The sequence below is a fragment of the Neomonachus schauinslandi genome, chromosome 5 (genome assembly GCF_002201575.2).
Source record: "Neomonachus schauinslandi chromosome 5, ASM220157v2, whole genome shotgun sequence".
In the NCBI taxonomy this organism is placed as follows: Eukaryota; Metazoa; Chordata; class Mammalia; order Carnivora; family Phocidae; genus Neomonachus; species Neomonachus schauinslandi.
Genome location: NC_058407.1, coordinates 20509918 through 20522035, shown reverse-complemented (window position 1 = coordinate 20522035; position 12118 = coordinate 20509918). Strand labels below are relative to the sequence as shown.

General features: G+C 38.1%; 1 protein-coding gene across 1 annotated transcript in view; it reads right to left on the bottom strand.

Moving 5' to 3' along the window:
• SLC5A8 (solute carrier family 5 member 8) overlaps positions 1–12118 on the bottom strand; it is a 69183-nt gene that overhangs the window by 21788 nt on the left and 35277 nt on the right. The window lies entirely within an intron of this gene.

Genomic DNA, 12118 nt, shown 5'->3' with positions numbered 1-12118 from the left:
AACAAGTAAACAATGGCTTTGAATGACACACTACAGATGGATTTAACAGATATATTCAAATCATTCCATTGCCAAAAGCAGGATACACATTCTTTTCAAGTGCACATGGAACATTCTCCAGAATAGGTCACATATTAAGCTACAAAACAAACCTCAACAAATTAAAAAAGATCTAACTCATACCATGCATCTTTTCTGACCACAATGCTATGAAACCAGAAGTTAACCACAAGAAAAAAATCTGTAAGAATACAAATACATGGAGGTTAATAACATGCTACTAAACAATGAATGGGTCAACTAGGAAGCAAAAGAAGAAATTAAAAAGTACATGGAAACAAATGAAAATGAAAACACAATGGTTCAAAATCTTTGGGATGCAAAAAAAGTGGTTCTATTTAGAGGGAAATTTATAGCAGTGCAGGCCTACCTCAAGAAACAAGAAAAATCTTAAATAAACAACCTAAACTTACACCTAAAGGAGCTAGAAAAAAGAATAACAAAGCCTAAAACCAGCAGAAGGAAGGAAATAATAAGGATCAGAGCAGAAATAAATGATAGAGAAACTAAAAAAATAGTAGGACAAATCAATAAAACCAGAAGCTGATTTTGAAAAAATTAATAAAACTGATAAGCCTCCAGCCAGACTTATCAAGAAAAAAGAGAAAGGATTCAAATAAATAAAATTACAAATGAGAGAGGAGAAATAACAACCAACACCACAGAAATACAAATAATTATAAGAGAATATTATGAAAAACAACAAATTGGACATCCTAGAAGAAATAAATTCCTAGAAACATATAACCTATGAAAACTGAAACAGGAAGAAATAGAAAATTTGAACAGACCAGTTACCAGCAAAGAAATTGAATCAGTAATCAAATAACTCCTAACAAACAGACGTCCAGGACCAGATGGCTTCATAGGTGAATTTTACCAAACATTTAAAGAAGAATTAACACCTACTCTTCTCAAACTATTCCAGAAAATAGAAAAGGAAGGAAATTTCCAAATTCACTCTATGAGGCCAGCATTACCCTGATACCAAAACCAGATAAAGACACCACAGAAAAAGAGTACAGGCCAATATATTTGATGAACATAGATGTAAAAATATTAAAAAAAAAATACTAGTAAACTGAGTCCAACAATACATTAAAAAAATCATTTACCACAATCAAGTGGGATTTATTATTGGGTTGTAAGGGTGGTTCAATATTCGCAAATCAATCAATGTGATGCATCACATAAATAAGAGAAAGAATAAGAACTAAATGATCATTTCAATAGATGCAGAAAAAGCATTTCACAAAGTACAACATCCATTCATGATAAAAAAAAAACAAAAACCACTCTGAATGAAGTAGGTTTAGAGGGAACATACCTCAACAAAATAAAGGCCATATACAAAAATCCCACAGCTAACATCATACTTCATGGGGAAAAGCTCAGCTTTTCCCTTAAGATCAAGAACAAGACAAGGATGTCTCACCACTTTTTTTTTTTAAGATTTTATTTATTTTAGAGAAAGAGGAGAGAGTGCACAAGTGGGGGGAGAGGGAGAGAGAGAATCCCAAGCAGACACTGTGCTGAGCATGGAGCCCGACATGGGGCTTGATCCCACGACCCTGAGATCATGACCTGAACTAAAGTCAAGAGTCAAATGTTCAACTGACCGAGCCACCCAGGTGCCCCCACTTTCACCACTTTTATTCAATATACTTATGGAAATCCTAGCCACAGCAACCAGACAACAAAAAGGAATAAAAGGCACCCAAATCAGTAAGGAAGAAGTAAAACTTTCATTATTTGCAGATGCCATGACACTATATATATAAACCTGAAAGACTCCACCAAAAAAAAAAAAAATGCGGGGCGCCTGGGTGGCTCAGTTGGTTGAGCGACTGCCTTCGGCTCAGGTCATGATCCTGGAGTCCCTGGATCGAGTCCCACATCGGGCTCCCTGCTCGGCGAGGAGCCTGCTTCTCCCTCTAACCCTCCCCCCTCTCATGTACTCTCTCTCTCTCTCATTCTCGCTCTCAAATAAATAAATAAATCTTTAAAAAAAAATGCTAGAACTGATAAACAAATTCAGTAAAGTCACAGGATACAAAACCAATCTACAGAATGTATTGCATTTCTATACACCAGTAATGAAGCAGCATAAAGAGAAATTAAGACAACAATCTCATTTACAGTTACACCAAAAATAATGAAATAGCTAGGAATAAACTTAACCAAGGAGGTGAAAGACCTGTGCTCTGAAAACTATAAAACACCGATGAAAGAAATTGAAGATGACACAAAGAAATGGAAAGATATTCCATGCTCATGGATTAGAAGAACAAATATTGTTAAAATGTCTATACTACCCAATCTACACATTTAATGCAATCCCTATCAAAATACCAACAACATTTTTCACAGAACTAGAACAAACAATCCTAAAATTTATATGGAACAACAAAAGACCCCAAATAGCCAAACAAGCTTGAAAAAGAAAAGCAAAGCTGGGGGCATCACAATTCCAGAGTTCAAGTTCTATTACAAGCTGTAGTAATCAAAAGAGTATGGTACTGACACAAAAATAGACGTTTAGATCAATGAAACACAATAGAAAATGCAGAAGTAAACCCACAATTATATAGTCAGTCAATTTTTGACAAAGCAGGAAAGACTATCTACTAGGAAAAAGACAGTCTCTTCAACAAATGGTGTTGGGAAAACAGGACAGCAACTTGCAGAAGAATGAAACTGGACCACTTTCTTACATGATACACAAAAATAAACTCAAAATTGATTAAAGTCCTAAATGTGAGACCTTAAACCATAAAAATCTTAGAAGAAAGCACAGGCAGTAAGTTCTCTGACATGGGCTGTAGCAACTTTTTCTAGGTAGGTCTCCTGAGGCAAGGGAAACAAAAGCAAAAATAAACTATTGGGACTACATCAAAATAAAAAGCTTCTGCACAGGGAAGAAAACAATCCACAAAACTAAAAGGCAACCTACTCAATGGGAGAAGACTTTTGCAAATGACAGATCTGATAAAGGGTTAGTATCTAAAATATTTAAAGAACTTATAAAAGTCAACACCAGAAAAAAAAAAACTAATAAAAAATGGGCAGAAGACATGAACAGACACTTCTCCAAAGAAGACATCAGCCAACAGACACATGAAAAGATGCTCATCATCACTTTTCATCAGGGAAATGCAAACCAGAACTACAATGAGATATCACCTCATAACAATCAGAATGGCTAAAATCAACACAAGAAACAATAGGTGTTGGTGAGGATGTGAAGAAAAAGGACCATTGTGCACTGTTGGTGGGAAAGCAAACTGGTGCCACCCTTGATGGTAATACATATTTGGAAACTGTATGGAGATTCTTCAAAAAGTTAAAAATAGAACTATCCTATGATACAGTAATTGCACTACTGGGTATTTACCCAAAGAACACAAAAACACAAATTCACAGGGATATATTCATCCCTATGTTTATAGCAGCACTATTTACAATAGCCAAGATATGGAAACAGCCCAAGTGTCCACTGATTGGAGATTATATATATATATATATATATTAGCCAGCCATAAAAAAGAAAAAAGAATGAAATCTTGCCATTATTAATGACGTGGTTAGAGCTAGAGAATATAATGCTATGAAAAATAAGTCAGTCAGAGAAAGACAAATATCATATGACTTCACTCATGTGGAATTTAAGAAACAGAACAAAGGAGCAAAGAAAAAAAGAGAGAAAGAGAGACAAACCAAGAAACAGACTCTTAACTATAGAGAACAAACTGATGGTTACTAGTGGGGAGGTATGGATGGGGGGATGGATTAAATAGGTGATGGGGATTAAGGAGTGCACTTGTCATGATGAGTACAATACCAGGTAATGTATGGCATTGTTGAATCACTATCACTATATTGTATACTTGAAACTAATACATGACTGTATGTTAACCAACTGGAATTAAAATTAATACTTTAAAAAAATTATGGGGCACCTGGGTGGCTCACAGTTGGTTAAGCAGCCAACTCATGATTTTGGCTCAGGTCATGATCTGATGAGTCATGGGACTAAGTCCCACTTTGGGCTCCACACTCAGTGGGGATCTGCTTGAGATTTTCTGCCTCTGCCCCTCCCCCCAATTAAGCTCACTCTCTCTCTCAAATAAATGTCTTTAAAAAAACTTAAAACAAATTTTTAATTATAAGGTATAAATCTCACCAAATATACACAGAACTTGTATTCTGAAAATTACACAATGGTTATGAGAAAAATCAGAGATCTAAATAAATGAAGAGATATACTATATTCATGAATTCAAAGAGTCAACATAGTAAAGATGTCAATTCTCCCCAAATTGATATATAGGTTTAGTACAATTCTATCAAAATTAAGCATCATTTTTTTTAGATATACAGAAGATTATTCTAAACTTTATATGGAAAGGCAAAGGAGCTAGGATAGCTAAAACAATTTTGAAAAATAAGAATAAAGTGGAAGGAATTAGTTTACCTGAGAGGGGAGAAGCAAGATGGCAGAGGAGTAGGAGACCCAAATTTCGTCTGGTCCCAGGAATTCAATTAGAAAGTGATCAAACCATTCTGAACACGTACAAACTCAACAGGAGATCGAAGAAAAGAATAGCAGCAACTCTCTGAACAGAAAAGCGACCACTTTCTGGAAGGTAGGACGTGCAGAGAAGTGAATCTGAGGCGATATTCGGGAAGATAGATGGCAGGGGAGGGGGCCTCCATCAGCTGCTGCCAGCAAGTGATAGAGCAGCAGAGCACAAAATCAGAACTTTTAGAAGTCTGCTCCACTGAGGGATGTCACTCCAGTGGCTAAGCGGGGGGGGTGGAACACTTGCTGGGACAGTGTGGTCACAGGACCCTTGGGGTTGCAGAAAGATCGGGGGCGCCTGAGTGTGGCAGAGCTCCCAGGTATCAGAGCAGGGAAGCCGGCTGCAGAGATGGAGCCAAGGAGTGGGCTCTCAGCTCGGGGTTGCCATAAACCATGATCCGCGGCACAGTCGGGCCACTGCTCCTCCAGCAGGGACCCAACAAGCAGCAGATCCTGGGAGACTCCCCTTCGTCCCCCGGGAGGAGAGGCGTGGGAGTGCACTGCAGGGATCTGCTGGGTTTGGAGACTCCACACGGGGTCGTGAGCCAGAGACAGAAACGCTTGGTCACAGGCCAGGTGAGCATGGCGTGGGGCCGGAGACTGGGGAGACGGGAGTGATTGACTGCTTTTCTCTGGGGGCTCACTGAGGAGTGGGGCCCCGAGTTCTCAGCTCCTCCGGGGCAGAGATTGGGAGGCCGCCATTTTCACTCTCGTCCTCCAAAGCTGTACGGAAAGCTTGCAGGGAACAAAAGCTCCTGAGAGCAAACCCGAGCAGATTACTTAGCCCAGACCAGCAAGGGCGGGCAATTCCGCCTCCGGCAAAGACATTTGGGAACCACGGCAACAGGCCCCTCCCCCAGAAGATCAGCAAGAACAGCCAGCCAAGACCAAGTTTACCGATCAATGAGAACGGCAGAACTCCAGAGCTAGGGGAATACTGCATATAGAATCCATGGCTTTTTTCCCATGATTCTTTAGTCTTTCAAAGTTTTTTTTTTTACTTTCTTTTTTTTTTTTTTTGAAATTGTCTTTATCCCTTTTTCAACCAACATCTTATCAATCCCATTTTTAAAAAATCTTTTTATTTTTCATTTTTAGAGTCATATTCTATCCCTTCATAGTAGTTAACCTTATTTTTGGTATATATATATAAGTTGTTTTCTCTTTAAAATTTTGGGATACAGTTTCTTCTAACAGACCAAAATATACCCTAAATCTCTAGTGTATGGCTTTGTCTAGTCTCCTGCCTGATCACATTCTCTCCCCCGCCTTTTTTTTTTAAATCCTCTTCTTTCTTTTTTCAACCAACTTCTTATCTTATCAATTCCTTTTATAAAATCTTTTATAATTTTCATCCTTACAGTCATATTCCATCCATTCATCATATTAACCCTAATTTTTGTACATATATGTTTTTCTTTCTTTAAAATTTTGAAAGGCACTTTCTTCTAACAGACCAAAATACTCCCAAAATCTAGTGTGTGGCACTGATCTATTCACCAGCCTGATCATATTTGATCATATTCTGTTTTTTTGTTTTGTTTTGTTTTTATCTTTTTCTTTTTCTTTTTTTCCTTTTCTTTTTTCTTTCTTTCCCTTTCTTTTCCCCTGGTTTCAGGTCTCTTCTGATTTGTTTAGTGTATATTTTTCTGGAGTCATTGTTACCCTGTTAGCATTTTGTCCTCTCATTCATCTATTCTACTCTGGACAAAACGACAGGATGGAAAAAATCACCCCAAAAAAAAGAACAAGAGGCAGTACTGACTGCCAGGGACCTAATTGATATGGACATTAGTAAGATGTCAGAACTAGAGCTCAGAATGATGATTTTAAAGATACTACTGGGCTTGAAAAAAGGAGGGAGGATATTAGAGAAACCCTTTCTGGAGAAATAAAAGAACTAAAATCTATCCAGCTTTCACTGCTAGGATAAGTGAGGCAGAAGAGAGAATTAGTGATACAGAAGATGAAATGATGGAAAATAAAGAAGCTGAGAAAAAGATAAACAACTACTGGATCACAAGGGCAGAATTTGAGAGATAAGTGATACCATAAGACGAAACAATATTAGAATAATTGGGATCCCAGAAGAAGAAGAAAGAGAGAGAAGGGCAGAAGGTATATTGGAGCAAGGTATAGCAGAGAACTTCCCTAATTTGGGGAAGGAAACAGGCATCAAAATCCAGGAGGCACAGAGAACCTCCCTCAAAATCAATAAAAATAGGTCAACACCCTGACATCTAATAGTAAAACTTACAAGACTCAGAGACAAAGAGAAAATCCTGAAAGCAGCTCAGGATAAGAGGTCTGTATCCTACAATGGTAGAAACATTAGATTGGCAACAGACCTATCCACAGAGACCTGGCAGGCCAGAAAGGACTGGCAGGATATATTCAGAGCAGTAAATGAGAAAAATATGCAGCCAAAAATACTATATCCAGCTAGGCTGTCATTGAAAATAGGAGAGATAAAAAGCTTCCAGGACAAACAAAAACTAAAGGAATTTGCAAACATGAAACCATCCCTACAAGAAATATTGAAAGGGGTCCTCTAAGCAAAGAGAGACCCTAAAAGTAACAGAGACCAGAAAGGAACACAGACAATATACAGTAACAGTCACCTTACAGGCAATACAGTGGCACTAAATTCATATCTTTCAATAGTTACCCTGAATGTAAATGGGCTAAATGCCCCAATCAAAAGACACAGGCTATCAGATTGGATAAAAAAACAAGACCCATTGATATGCTGTCTGCAAGAGACTCCTTTTAGACCCAAAGACACCCCCAGATTGAAAGTGAGGGGATGGAAAACCATGTACCATGTTAATGGACACCAAAAGAAAGCTGGGGTGGCAATCCTTATATCAGACAAATTAGATTTTAAACCAAAGACTGTAATAAGAGAGGAGGAAGGACATTATATCCTACTTGAAGGGTCTATCCAACAAGAAGATCTAACAATTGTAAATATCTATGCCCCTAACATGGGAGCAGCCAATTATATAAGCCAATTAATAACAAAAGTAAAGAAACACATTGACAACAATACAATAATAGTGGGGGACTTTAACACCCCCCTCACTGAAATGGACAGATCATCTAAGCAAAAGATCAACAAGGAAATAAAGACTTTAAATGGCACACTGGACCAAATGGACTTCACAGATATATTCAGAACATTCCATCCCAAAGCAACAGAATACACATTCTTCTCTAGTGCCCATGGAACATTCTCCAGAATAGATCACATCCTAGGTCACAAATCAGGTCTCAACTGGTACCAAAAGATTGGGATCATTCCCTACATATTTTCGGACCACAATGCTTTGAAACTAGAACTCAATCATAAGAGGAAAGTCGGAAAGAACTCAGATACATGGAGGCTAGAGAGCATCCTACTAAAGAATGAATGGGTCAACCAGGAAATTAAAGAAGAATTAAAAAAATTCATGGAAACAAATGAGAATGAAAACACAACTGTTCAAAATCTTTGGGATGCAGGAAAGGCAGTCCTAAGAGGAAAGTATATAGCAATACAAGCCTTTCTCAAGAAACAAGAAAGGTCTCAAATACACAACCTAAACCTACACCTAAAGGAGCTGGAGAAAGATCAGCAAATAAAGCCTAAACCCAGCAGGAGAAGAGAAATAATAAAGATCAGAGCAGAAATCAATGAAATAGAAACTAAAAGAACAGTAGAACAGATCAACGAAACTAGGAGCTGGTTCTTTGAAAAAATTAACAAGATTGATAAACCCCTGACCAGACTTATCAAAAAGAAAAGAGAAATGACTCAAATAAATAAAATCATGAATGAAAGAGGAGAGATCACAACCAGCACCAAAGAAATACAAACAATTATAAGAACATATTATGAGCAACTCTATGCCAGCAAATTAGATCTGGAAGAAATGGATGAATTCCTAGAGATGTATCAACTACCAAAACTGAACCAGGAAGAAATAGAAAACCTGAACAGACCTATAACCACTAAAGAAATTGAATCAATAATCAAAAATCTCCCAACAAACAAAAGCCCAGGGCCAGTTGGCTTCCCAGGGGAATTCTACCAAACATTTAAAGAAGAATTAATACCTATTCTTCTGAGACTGTTCCAAAAAATAGAAATGGAAGGAAACTTCCAAACTCGTTTTATGAGGCCACCATTACCTTGATCCCAAAACCAGACAAAGACCCCATCAAAAAGGAGAATTACAGGCCAATATCCTTGATGAACATGGATGCAAAAATTCTCACCAAAATACTAGCCAATAGGATCCAACAGTACATTAAAAGGATTATTCACCACTATCAAGTGGGATTTATCCCTAGGCTGCAAGGTTGGTTCAACAACTGCAAATCAATCAATGTGATACAATACATTAATAAAAGAAAGAACAAGAACCATATGATCCTCTCATTAGGTGCAGAAAAAGCATTTGACAAAGTACAGCATCCTTTCTTGATCAAAACTCTTCAGAGTATAGGGATAGAAGGTACATACCTCAATATCATAAAAGCCATCTATGAAAAACCCACAGTGAATATCATTCTCAATGGGGAAAAATTGAGAGCTTTTCCCCTAAGGTCAGGAACACGGAGGGATGTCCACTATCACCACTGTTATTCAACATAGTATTAGAAGTCCTAGCCACAGCAATCAGACAACAAAAAGAAATAAAAGGCATCCAAATCGGCAAAGAAGAAGTCAAACTCTCACTCTTTGCAGATGATATGATACTTTATGTGGAAAACCCAAAAGACTCCACCCCAAAACTGCTGGAACTCATACAGGAATTCAGTAAAGTGGCAGGATATAAAATCAATGCACAGAAGTCAGTGGCATTCCTATACACCAACAACAAGACAGAAGAAAGAGAAATTAAGGAGTTGATCCCATTTACAATTGCACCCCAAATCATAAGATACCTAGAAATAAATCTAACCAAAGAGGCAAAGAATCTGTACTCAGATATGTATAAAATACTCATGAAAGAAATTGAGGAAGACACAAAGAAATGGAAAAACGTACGATGCTCATGGATTGGAAGAACAAATATTGTGAAGATGTCATTTCTTCCAGATCTAATTGCTACCTAGAGCAATCTACACATTTAATGTAATCCCTATCAAAATACCATCCACTTTTTTCAACGAAATGGAACAAATAATCCTAAAATTTGTATGGAACCAGAAAAGACCCCGCATAGCCAGAGGAATGTTGAAAAAGAAAAGCAAAGCTGGCGGCACCACAATTCCGGACTTCCAGCTCTATTACAAAGCTGTCATCATCAAGACAGTATGGTACTGGCACAAAAACAGACACACAGATCAATGGAACAGAATAGAGCCCAGAAATGGACCCTCAACTCTATGGTCAACTCATCTTTGACAAAGCAGGAAAGAATGTCCAATGGACAAAAGACAGTCTCTTCAACAAATGGGGTTGGGAAAATTGGACAGCCACGTGCAGAAGAATGAAACTGGACCATTTCCTTACACCACACACAAAAATAGACTCCAAATGGTTGAAAGACCTAAATGTGAGACAGGAATCCATCAAAATCCTAAAGGAGAACACAGGCAGCAACCTCTTCGACCTCAGCCGCAGCAACTTCTTCCTAGAAACATCGCCAAAGGCAAGGGAAGCAAGGGCAAAAATGAACTATTGGGACTTCATCAAGATAAAAAGCTTTTGCACAGCAAAAGAAACAGTCAACAAAACCAAAAGACAACCGACAGAATGGGAGAAGATATTTGCAAATGACATATCAGATAAAGGGCTAGTACCAAAATCTATATAGAACTTATCAAACTCAGCACCCAAAGAACAAAGAATCCAATCAAGAAATGGGCAGAAGACATGAACAGACATTTTTCCAAAGAAGACATCCAAATGGCCCACAGACACATGAAAAAGTGCTCAATATCGCTCGGCATCAGGGAAATCCAAATCAAAACCTCAATGAGATACCACCTCACACCAGTCAGAATGGTTAAAATTAACAAGTCAGGAAACGACAGATGTTGGCGGGGATGCGGAGAAAGGGGAACCCTCCTACACTGTTGGTGGGAATGCAACCTGGTGTAGCCACTCTGGAAAACAGTATGGAGGTTCCTCAAAAAGTTGAAAATAGAGCTACCGTACAACCCAGCAATTGCACTACTGGGTATTTACCCCAAAGATACAAATGTAGGGATCTGAAGGGGCACATGCACCCCAATGTTTATAGCAGCAATGTCCACAATAGCTAAACTATGGAAAGAGCCAAGATGTCCATCGACAGATGAATGGATAATGAAGAATTGGTATATATACACAATGGAATATTATGCAGCCATCAAAAATATGAAATCTTGCCATTTGCAATGATGTGGATGGAACTGGAGGGTATTATGCTGAGCGAAATAAGTCAATCAGAGAAAGACATGTATCATATGACCTCACTGATATGAGGAATTCTTAATCTCAGGAAACAAAGTGAGGGTTGCTGGAGTGGTGGGGTGTTGGAGGGATATGTTGGCTGGATGATAGACATTGGGGAGGGTATGTGAGCGCTGTGAATTGTGTAAGACTGTTGAATCACACACCTGTACCTCTGAAACAAATAATACATTATATGTTAAAAAAAAAAAAAGAAGAAGAAGAAGATAGCAGGAAGGGAAGAATGAAGGTGGGGAGATCGGAAAGGGAGACGAACCATGGACTCTGACAAACAAACTGAGGGTTCTAGAGGGGAGGGGTGTGGGGGAATGGGTTAGCCTGGTGATGGGTATTAAAGAGGGCACGTTCTGCATGGAGCACTGGGTGTTATATGCAAACAATGAATCATGGAACACTACATCAAAAACTAAGGATGTAATGTATGGTGATTAACATAAAATAATAAAAAAAATAAAAAAATAAAAAATAGACGGAATTAGTTTACCTGATTCTAGACTTATTATAAAGCTACAAAAATCATGACTATCTATTACCGGCAGAGGGACAGACACATAGATTAATAGAACAGAAAAGAGAAACCAGAAATAAGCCCACACAAATATGCCTAACTGATTTTTTTAAAGATTTTATTTATTTGAGAGAGAGAGAGCACACGTGCAAGTGGGGGATGGAGCAGAGAGAGAGGAGCATGCAGACTCTGTGCTCAGGGCAGAGCCTGGCAAGGGGCTCAATCCCATGACCCCAAGATCATAACCTGAGCTGAAATCAAGAGTCACACGCCAAACTGACTGAGCCACCCAGGCAGCCTAACGGATTTTTGATATAGGTGCAACTCAATGGAAGAAAGACAGCCTTTACAATTGTACATCTATAGAGAAAGGGGGAAAAAAGAACATCAATCTAAATCTCACACCATTAAGGAAAATTAGGTAAAGGGTATATGGGATCTTTCTATATTATTTCTCAAAATTGCATATAAATCTACAATTATATCAAAATAGAAAATTTAATTTAAAAATTTTTAAAGA